The following is an 11,822-nucleotide window of genomic DNA, read 5'->3' as shown; positions in this document are numbered from 1 at the left end:
TTCTATCAATGAGTATGCACTGAAGGTAAGGAGCATTGCAGATGCATTGGCAGCGATTGATGCAATGCCCAATGATGATGATTTGGTGTCGTCTACCTTGGGTGGACTTAACAATGAAAAGTCTTGGAAGTCTTTTGTAACTTCTGTATATGTCAGAAAGCCATTTCCATATTTCAATGAGTTGGTCTCCCTTATCACTGAAGAGATTAACATGCAGAGTGAGAAATCTAAAAGAAGTGGTGAACAGGTCCAAGTTTTCTACTCCAGTTCAGGAAGGGGACGCGGCAGGTTCTCTTCAAGAGGCCGTGGTAAAGGACGTGGTAGTGACAACCAACAAAACAGATTGAATTAGCAATTTGGAGATATGCAGGTTTCAGGAGGTCGTGGTAACTTTAGAGGCAGGGGGAGCTTTAGAGGAAGAGGTGGATGGCAGAACAGAGGTTCTAACAACTCTGGTATTCTGTGTCACTACTGTGGAAAAACAGGTCATATTGCAACCCAATGTTATGCTAAGAAAGATGATATTCACAGTGGTAAGTTGCAGCAAGAAAACTATGCATCGTCCTCATGATAGAATGAAGACAAAAATGAACCTATGTTTGTTATGCAGCATATGCTGAATGCTGTTACAGGAAAGGGAACACATGATGATGTTTGGTATGCTGATTCAGGTGCATCCAATCATATGACCAGCCATGCAGAATGGTTTGGAGAGATGCAAGATTTGCAAAATGCAGGTTATGTACAGACGGGTGATGATTCATGCCATCTAATTTCACACATTGGAAAAGTTCCCTTGTCCTTGCATGATGGTAAGACAAAGATTCTTTCAGATGTATTACATGTGCCATCTATTACAAAGAACTTAGTGTCAGTCGGTCAAATGGTAGAGCAAGGGTTGCAAGTCAAATTTAATGCAAAGGGCTACTTTGTAGAAGACTTCAATGACAAGTGCACGTTGGTAGTAAAGGGAAGTAGAGTTGGACGTATGTTTACTCTAGATGCTGGAATTCCTACTATGAATGCTGCTATGTATGCTAAAGGAAAAGGTGTTGTTGCAGATATTGAAATTTGGCACAAATGCATTGGACATGCAAATGTACAAAGGCTGAAATTAATGCAGTCCAAAGGGTTGGTTATAGGTTTGCCTACATTTAGAGTTGCAGAATTTCATAAGGTATGCGAAGCATGTCAGTTTGGTAAGCAGGAAAGACAACCCTTTTCACATGATAGAGATGTAAGCAAAAATATCCTTGATGTTATGCATACAGACATTTGGAGGCCTACACAAAATGTATCTCTTGGAGGCAGTTCATACTTTGTCACATTCATTGATGATTGTTGTAAAAAGCTGTGGGTATATTTTATGAAGGAAAAGAGTGAAGTGTTTGAGCACTTTAGAACTTTCAAGGCTGCAGTTAAGAGAAACAGGCTTGAAAGTAAAGTGCTTGAGGTCAGATGGAGGGGGAGAGTACCTCTCGAATGAGTTTAGTGATTTTCTGAGGTCTCATGGGATAAAGAGACAGTTCACATGCAGATATACCCCACAGCAAAATGGGGTTGCAGAAAGGAAAAATAGGCATATTGCAAAAGTTGCACGTGCCTTGATGGTTGAAAAGAATATGCCTAAGCATTTTTGGTCTGAGGCTGTTCATACTACTGTTTATATTATGAACAGAACTCCCACAGTTGCAGTTCATGGGATGACTCTTGAAGAATGCTTTACTGGCAAGAAGCCTGATGTATCGCACTTGAAGGTATTTGGCTGTGTTGCATACGTTCATGTGCCAGATGAGCTACGAAAGAAGCTTGATTCAAAGGCATAAAAATGTGTTTTTATTGGATACTCTTTAGAGCAGAAAGGGTATCGTTGTTATAACCCTATCACAAGTAAGTTCAGAGTGAGCAGGGATGTCATCTTTGATGAAATGAGTAGTTGGCATGCATCTAGTGGTGATGCATTGGATGATGATGATGATCATGGCACTCATGTGCAGGCTGAAAAGCAAGAATCATGGACTCTTAGTGGACCAGAGACATCATCTGGTAGTCCTTGGTCTGGGAGACTAAGGAGTATCTCTACATCTTCAGGTGCATCTAGTAGCACTACACGTAAAGACAAAGGAAAGAATAAAGGGTCAGATGGCATTGATGCAGTTCTTGATGGAGACTCCAGTGGCTCAGAGAGCTTGGATGATGAGCTTGGTATTCCTTCTGTCGGGACACTAGGTGTACAAAGAGCTCATAGTAATGTAAAGACTCCATTGAGTGATCCAGTGGTATGTAGATCTAGCAGGGTCAAATACCCTGTTAAAAGATTTGGTTTTGAAGGTTATGCAGCTCACCATTATGCTTATATGGTAAAACTAGTTGAGGATGTTGAGCCCACATGTTTTGAGGAGGCTGTTGGTCATGCTCATTGGGATGCAACAATGGATGAGGAGATGGCTGTATTAGAGGCCAATAAGACTTGGGATATAGTATCATTGCCGAAGGGCAAAAAAGCTATTGAATGTAAGTGGGTTTATAAGATTAAGCACAATGCAGATGGTTCTATCAGTAGGTACAAAGCTAGGCTGGTTGCAAAAGGCTATGCCCAGACATATGGCATAGATTATGAAGAAACCTTCAGTCCAGTTGCTAGGATGGAAACTGTCAGATGTGTGATTGCTTTGGCAGCAGCCAAAGGTTGGAGGTTGTAGCAAATGGATGTGAAGAATGCCTTCTTGCATGGTGATTTGCAAGAAGAAGTGTATATAGATCAACCAGCAGGTTATGAAGATTTAGAACATCCCACGTATGTGTGCAAGTTGAAGAAGGCGCTCTATGGGCTCAAGCAAGAACCTAGAGCATGGTCTGACAAGATCAGAGAGTATCTTGTCAATATTGGCTTTTATGTTTCTGATGATGATCACTCACTTTATGTGAGAAAGGGAGATGCAGGTTTGGTCATCATTGTCATCTATGTGGATGACTTAATTATTACAGGTGATAGTGATAGTGGGAATGTTGAAGTCAATGACTTTTTGAAGAAGAAGTTTGAGATGAAGGATTTAGGTGAGCTAAGGTACTTCCTTGGCATTGAGGTGATCAGAGGTGATGATGGTATATGGCTATCCCAAAGATAGTATGGCTTGGATATGTTGTCCAAGTATGGTATGACAGCATGCAAACCACTTTCAGTCCCGTTGGAGCAGAATGTAAAGTTGAGTGCTGATGTTGGGGATGAGATAGAAGACCCTACTATGTTCAGGAGGATAGTGGGGAGTTTGATCTACATGACCATTACAAGGCCAGACTTGAGCTATGTTGTTGGTCTTGTGAGTCAGTTTATGCAAGTACCTAGAAAGCCACATTTGGATGCAGTCAGACGCATATTGAGATATGTGAAGTCCACATTACATTATGGACTTTTCTATGAGGCAGGTACAAATGTACAGGTGTTTGGATACACAGATGCAAATTGGGCTGGTAGTATGTCTGATAGAAGATCTACCAGTGGATACATGTTCTCTCTTGGTAGTGCAGCAGTTACTTGGAGCAACAAAAAGCAACCTACAATTGCTTTGTCGAGTACAGAGGCTGAGTATAGAGGTGCTACTATTGCAGCATGTGAGGTAGTATGGCTACAAAAGTTATTGGCTGATTGAGATGTGCAGGTGGAAGGTCCAGTTCTCATTTATTGTGACAACATGAGCAGTATACAGTTGGCTAGAAACCCTGTGTTCCATGCTAGGACAAAACATATTGAGGTACACTACCACTTTGTGAGAGAGAAGGTACTAGCAGGTGAGATTGACTTGGTGTATGTCAGCACATAGAATCAGATAGCTAACATCTTCACGAAGGCATTGAGTATAGAGAAGCTTCAAAAGTTTCGAAGCTCACTTGGAGTTGCAGAGATAAAGTTGAGCTTGAGGGGGAGTGTTGAGATGATAAGCTCAACACATGCCGACATTGATGATGGACCGCCTGGTTAAATGGGTCCACATGTCTACACTTAGCACATCGGTGGTCATTATGACTCTCACATGGCCATTGACTCATTACTTATTATATTCAGGTTGTTACACCTATTTACAGCTGGCATAGTTATAGCGCCAGTCGACTAGTGTAGTTGGTTATGCATTGTTTGACTTAGTAGGCTACTTTCCTTTATGTTGTATCTTATCTATACTTTGTGTACATTGTAAAGGGTATGGAAGAAGAATAAGAAACCAAGAAGAAAATGTTTTGGCCTCCATCTCTCTTCTTGTCTCTTGAGTGAGCTTCTCCTTGTGCATTCTGTGTGTGTTCGGCGCAGCATCTTGAGCAAGTCCCCCCACCATGCGATTCTTGACAGTTTTGAATAGCTTTTGGACTGCCTTGGCAGTAGAAGGATGATTACATGATTACATGCCAATCCTAATTATTTCCACCAATTGAATGACTATCACAAAGAACTAGTAGGGAAACTAAATAATAGGGATTATGAAACATTTCCTAGTTAGAGAAACTAGGGAATCCCTAATTTCTCTAACTTATGTGAATTTTTAAGTAGAAAATTATATGCCAATTTTTCAACTAGGAAATTATATAGAGATTGCCTTGGGGGGATCACCTTATAGGATAGTTTAAAAACTTATTTTTTTAATTGTGTATCATTTTTTATATCCCTTTTGTGAATTTTGGAGGAAATAGTTATATCTTTTTTATAAATTCAAAATTCAAAGAGTGTAATTTCATGGCTCTTTTTATATAAATCAAATTAAAAGCATGATGTTGAAATACTTTAACCATGGAAATAGTTATATATTTTTTATAAATTCAAAATTCAAAGAGTGTAATTTCACGGCTCTTTTTATATAAATCAAATTAAAAGCATGATGTTGAAATACTTTAACCATGGAGTTTTATTTATGATCTAAGATGAAAATTTTATCTCTCCAATAGAACTTGTGTGTGATAATGATTGACGAAGAAGGATGTTGAATATAACAGACAAAAATATGCCATAAATGGCAACATATCGCTAGACTACATAAAATACTCAAATAAACATCATAATGGTCTTAATCAAATGTCTAAAATACCTAGAAATGTCAAGTATGAATTAGACTCACACAAGCTAATCAGATTGCTAACATCCTCTCTTATATCATGGGCAATTTGATATAATAGAATCATATAATGATAATGACTCATCATAGTCTATACAATAAAGACCACCAAAATAGGACCATGGATATCCAAGTAGTGGGTGATGAAGCCACCACTAAGGTGTTTCAAAGAGAATCTAAGTGTCAATGTTGAATGTCTAGTACAAGATTATCCCATCAAAAATGCCTCTAAACACACGTGACCATAGATTCCTTGCCTTTGGTTAAGATCACCAAAGCGTCACCTCATATGAGCATGAACTAGGAGCTAATAGTGCTGTGTCAAATAATAGCTTATCATGAACTTGGATTTCAATCTTAACTCTAAGATTTCAAAACTTGTTAGATTTCAATTGGTGTGTTAGGGATGCTCCTTTCTAGAACTTGTGTATTTGTGTATCTATATAGATGAGGCGTACTTACCCCATCTCACCACATGCTTACACATCCTCTCTTGCATTGGAGAGTCATAGGGATGATCGTATCACTAGTATTGGAAAGAAAGAGGAGATGCCAAGTCCTTTTTGGGGTCTAAAGAAGATGGCCATGTCTGTTTCTTGGCCTTGACCTTGTCCATGATTCAAGTTAGAGTGTCTGAGAAAGATGATGATTGAGTAGAGGAGTTAGGATCTTGCTTCATCTTCATCTCTGCCTTCCTCGAAGCCTCTACCTCTTTGTAATCCTTGTGCAAATGTCCCTTTTTATCACAATGATAATACATGGCTAGGCCTTCAACTTTTTATGCATGTCACCCCCCTCTAATGCTATAAACGCCTCACATATGGGATGCTCTAAATCTTCACAAACTGTCACTTGCTCCATATACACCTCTTCTTACAACTCATTATGCAAGAATGCATTCTTGACATCCAGTTGCTACAAATTCCAATCTTTGGGTGCTATCAAGGAAATCACACATCTTGTCATGCTAGCAACTGGAGTGAATGTCTGTTCATAATATATATTATATGTCTGAGCATAACCTTTTGCAATCAGTCTAACATTATACAACACAATATTAGTGAGTTTGGGAATATCCCAATTCCCATTTTTGGATACTAAAAAGGTGACACCCGGATAACATGTCCATAAGTTTCTCAAAACCATATGATGTGACCTATCATTGGAAAGCACTTGAAAAATGGAATCTATTGAGCTATAGAGTGCTCGATTTGGAGTTATAATGTTCAAGTTATGACAAATCCAAAGATTTGACCACATGTCCCAAACTTATGGAAAATTCCCATATTCCCCAATATGGTGTTATACCTACTAACATAACTATTTATATTATGCTTGATTTTGTAAATCTACTTATAGAAAATAACTTTCTTGCCCTCAAGCAATGGTACCAAATTCCAAGTCTTATTGGCTTCTAATGCAACCATCTCATTCATTGCTACATCCTAATAAGCATGACCAATAGCATCCTCAAAGAAAGTGGGTTCAACATTCTCAACCAACTTTATCATATAAGCATAATGGTGAGTTGCATAACCTTTAAAACCAAATCATTGAATAGGGTATCTTACCCTGCTAGACTTGTGTACCATAGGATCATGTGCTCTGTGTACACCTGGTGTCCTGACTGAAGGAATACCAAGCTCATCATCCAAGATCTCTGAATCATATTGGAATCTCTATTAGATCCCAAATGACTAGTAGATGCATCATTACCATCCAACACTTTCTTATTCCCTTTGTCTTTACTTGTAATACTTGTAGATGCACCTGAAGATGTGGGGCTACTCAGTCTCCCGAACCAAGGGTTAATTGTAGATGTAGTACTAGATGATATTTTTGGTCTACTAAGACTATGATTTTCACTTTTTATTTTGCACATAACTATTATGATTGTCATAATCATCCAATGTATCAGCACTAGATTCATATCAACAGCTTATCACATTAAAAAAGTGTCCCTGCTCACTCTAAACTCACCTATGATGACTGGATTATAACAACAATACCCTTTCTACTCTAAAGAGTATCTAATAAAAATACATTTTTTAGCCTTTTGATAAAGTTTCTTTTGTAGCTCATTTGATACAATGTCATGAACATATGCAATACAACCAAACACTTTTAGGTGTGACACATTGAACTTTTTGCTGATAAAGCATTCTTCAAGGCTTATCCCATGAATTATACCTATGGAAGTTATTCATAATATAGATATGAATATGAATAGCTTCATATCAAAAATATTTTGGCATATTCTTTTCAACCATCAATGTTTGTGCAACTTTTGCAATATGTTTATTTTTTCTTTCTACAATCCCATTTTGTTGTGGGATATATTTGCGAGTAAATGGTCTCTTTATCCCGTGAGACCTCAAGAAGCCATTGAACTCATTAGAGAGATAATCTTCTCTTCTTTCTGACCTCAAGTACTTAAATTTCAAGTATGTTTCTATTTCAATAGCAGCCTTGAATGTTTTGGAGTGCTCAAATACATCACTCTTTTTCTTCATGAAATATAGTCATAGCTTTCTTGAAAAATAATCAATAAACAAGACAAAGTATTTGTTGCCACCAAGAGATATATTTTTTGTAGGCCCTAAAATATGTGTATTTACAACATCAAGTATATTTCTACTCATATCTCTATCATGAGAAAAAGGTTGTCTTTTCTGATACCAAACTGATATAATTTATACACTTTATGAATTTTTATAACTTTGAAAACAAGAAACCTTGTAATTAGTCCTTTAAACTACATTAATTTCAACCATTACACAATTGTATGTCCAATATATTTGTGCTATATTTTAATGTATACAACCACTTCTTTGCTTTAAGTATATGTAGCGACATTCATACTAGGATTTCTACATTCTAAAGTGAACATTGATGAACTCTACTTCCTTTTGCCATCAACCTGCACTTATCATTAATGTATTCTACCAAACAACCTTTTTCATTAAATCAAACCTACAACTCTTGCTTTATCTTTTGGCCAACAGACACAATTCTTTGTGATTGATGGCACATGTAATGCATTTGACAGACTCTTTGTTTGGCCATCATGCAAGGATAAATGATTTTTTTCAATGTGTAAAATTGGTTGGCATGAATCATTACCCATCCACACAACCTAGATTTTTTAAATCCTTTATCTTTCCAAACCATTGAGCATGACTTGTCATATGATTAAAGTCACCTAACTAACAAATCATATATCATCATGTGTCCCGTTTCTTGGAACAATATTCATCATATACTACAAAACAAACAGACGCTCATGTTGGTCTTCATTTTGTCATTAGAGGATGATGTATAGTTTTCTTATTGTAATTTACCACTCCTGCTGATATCATTCTTTTTAGCATAACATTGGGCTGCAAAATTACTTGTTTTACTATAATAGTGACAAACAATACCAGAATTGTCAAAGCCTCTATTTTATTATTCGCCTCTTCCTCTAGAGCTCCCCCTGTCTCTAAAGTTTTCATGGCCTCTTGAAACATTCACTTCACAAAATTTCTCATTTAATTTTTTTTGCTAGTTATCACCAATACGTCCATACCACAATCTCTTGAAGAGGATCTACCACATTTCCTTTCTAAACTTGAGTAAAATCCTTGAACCTGTTTACAACTTCTCTCAGATAATTCACCCCACATATTGATCCCTTTGGTGATCATGAGAGAGACCAACCCATCAAAAATCTCAAAATGGATTTCATATATATATATATATATAAATAGTAAAGAATTTCTGAGCCTTCTCACTATTAAGGCCATCCAAAGTACATAAAACCAAATCATCATCATCAAGCATTATATCAATCATTGCCAAAGCATCTACAACACTCATCACCTTCAAAATATACTCATTAATATACATTTTTTCTTTCTTCAAAGTATTCAACTCTTGCTTGAGTTTAATTTTCCATGCCTTCCTATTTATTGAAAACATATTCGTTAAAATGGTCCAAGCTGCATGTGAAGTTTTTGCATTTCTGATATATCCCAATATAATATTATCAATGAATATAGATAGCCAATACGTCACCGTTTTCTCCTTTGCATTCTATTCTTTCTATGCTTTTAATTCATTTGCAGTCATAAGGTTACTCAACTCTGGCTCTTTTTTTTACTTGAAACGAACTCGTAAAGGCTCTTTCCAATAGGGAAGTTCGTCACACAAAACTTCCATGATGGATAATTGTTCTTATCCGGCTTCTCAATGATTGGATTTCCATTGTTATTTATCATTATCACAAGATTGATACAAAACAGAAAGCAAATCTTCTACAACCTTTCACAACAAGTGCACATCAATACACTATTAAGTAGCCTTTCTAATTGACTATTGAATAGTAGATTGAGTATGCAACCTGTTTGTAGATAAAACTTGTGTTTGATTCTTGGCAAACACCTTAAAACTTACAAATTTGAAATCTATAACCTATGTATCCATTTTTTATCGACATAGCTAAAATTGCAATATATCCTGAAACTATTATTTTGAACCTTGTGGATCTAAAATGAGGCCCGAAATGGCCTCAAATGGCCAACAAAAGTAGGATGACTATCTTGCAAAATATACAATACTTTCTTTCACACAAAATCGCATAGCAATCTAAGATTTTTGCTATGTATTGCTTCCATGTCTCCACATACACTATCTAAGAGAGAGTGTGTAAGAATGGGAGAGCTTCTTACTCCTCATTGGCTTGCTTGAATCCTTACTTCTTCTCCTCCACTTTAGCCTTCAAAACTAGCCTCTCTCAGTGGTAATGCTCTAATATCATGACAAGAATCATGCCATAGGGGAAGTTTTTGGAGTTGATGTGCCAAACACAAACCATACACATAAGGAGAAGCTCGCCCAAGAACGCAAGAAGAGAGATGGAGGCAAGAACATTTTTTTTTCTTATTCTTCCACACATAATACAATGTATACAAAGTATAAATAAGATAAAACATTTAAAAAAAGTCACATACTAAGTTAAAGAGTATATAACTAACTATACTAATAGACTAGTGCTATAACTATGTTATAAAAGCAGGTGCAACAAACTAAATATAATAAATGACAAGTCACTGACAATGTGAGGATCATAATAACCATCAAAGTGCTAAGTGTAGATGTGCATAAGAGTCTCCTTTAGCATTGCATTAATCAATGCATCTCTACCTTTAACATCAACCTACATAAGTAGAAAACATAGCACCATCCTGAATCAAAATCTCTACATCTTCACATTTCTCCAACATACATTTGATTCTACAATTATAGTAGCATTGACTTACACATCAGATAGTTTAAAGAATCCCGAGAAAAAATCTATGCAATATCAGTAATATTTGACTTTATTTCTAGTTTTGCATTATACTTTGCAACTTTAGCATGCAACAATGGAATCTCAAATAGTTCAATAGACAAATCACGATTTTGCATACAAATCTTAGCTCTTTGGACACACTTACATTCTCCCTAGACTTTAAGACCGTACATGTAGTCATCCTAGGATATACCATACATATGTGGAATCTCCTAAACTTGTTTCTTAAACACCGCTTTCATCAACATATTCAAAACATTCAATCCTACAATCCTCTTAGATATCATATTGTTGCATCCTTTTATCAAAAAATTTGACATAGCTACATACATCCTGTCCATTAAATAGGCCCGCTTCCTCAATAATCATTTGAAGTGCTTCCATTGCCAAATCCTCTATCCTCTCAGGTTCTTAATTAGTAATTTCGTATTCCTGCATATATATGACTTGATATGGTAAATAGCCAAGTCATCGGTATATTTTGGCATGCATAACAATTCCAATCTCTAATTCCACCTAGATCATAAGGCATTGATAATTCATGACATCCCTCATTCATATAGCCTTTCATGGCTAAACCCATGAACTCACTAGATCCTCTGAGATCAAAGGGTAAACCAAAATACTAGTGTAATATCCTATATCTTTGAGTCTATGCATGGTTGGAGCATCCATCTGCACATTGGTGTATTCATCCAAAGCGTATATTTCTTTCATACCTTCAACTCTGATAGCATCATCCATCTTTTGCACATTAGCATCAATATGATCCATCATCACATCCCCATTAAGAATGTTAGATCTGTCAACCATAGCACTTATAATAGTCTCCTCTAGCATTACATCTATCAATGCATCTCCATCTTGAGCATCAATCTGCATAGTAAAAACATAGCAAAATCATGAATCAAAACCTCTACATAATCACAACCCTCCAACACTATGTCTGATTCTATAATTATAGGAAATATGTTCATAAGTATAGCATCCACCTTCATGTTAGATAGTAAAAAATCATCCTTAGAAAGAATATCTACATCATCAGTAATCTCTAGCTTTGTATCGGTATCTGCATTATCCTACATCACTTCAACGTCTAGAAGTGGAATCTCAAATAGTTCAATAGATAAATCAAGATTTTCCATACAAAATCTTAGCTTTTTGGGCACATTTACGTTCTTTTCAATATTTTTGAGCATGCTTGTAGTCATCCCAAGTTATACCATACATATGTCATATCTTCTAAACTTGTTCCTTTAACCCGCTCTTGCATGGAATTTGTGCGGGGATTCGTGAAAGTCACTCGCCGCAAGAACGCTTTGTGATGGGAGAACTAAACGTAAAATAATTATCCAAAAGAATTTTAGTTTGAGAAAATAAATTCTTTGATT

The sequence above is a fragment of the Lygodium microphyllum genome, chromosome 16 (assembly GCF_053477565.2).
Source record: "Lygodium microphyllum isolate KBCC chromosome 16, Lygodium_microphyllum_v1.1.10, whole genome shotgun sequence".
Lineage (NCBI taxonomy): Eukaryota > Viridiplantae > Streptophyta > Polypodiopsida > Schizaeales > Lygodiaceae > Lygodium > Lygodium microphyllum.
Note: the sequence above shows the minus strand (reverse complement) of the source record.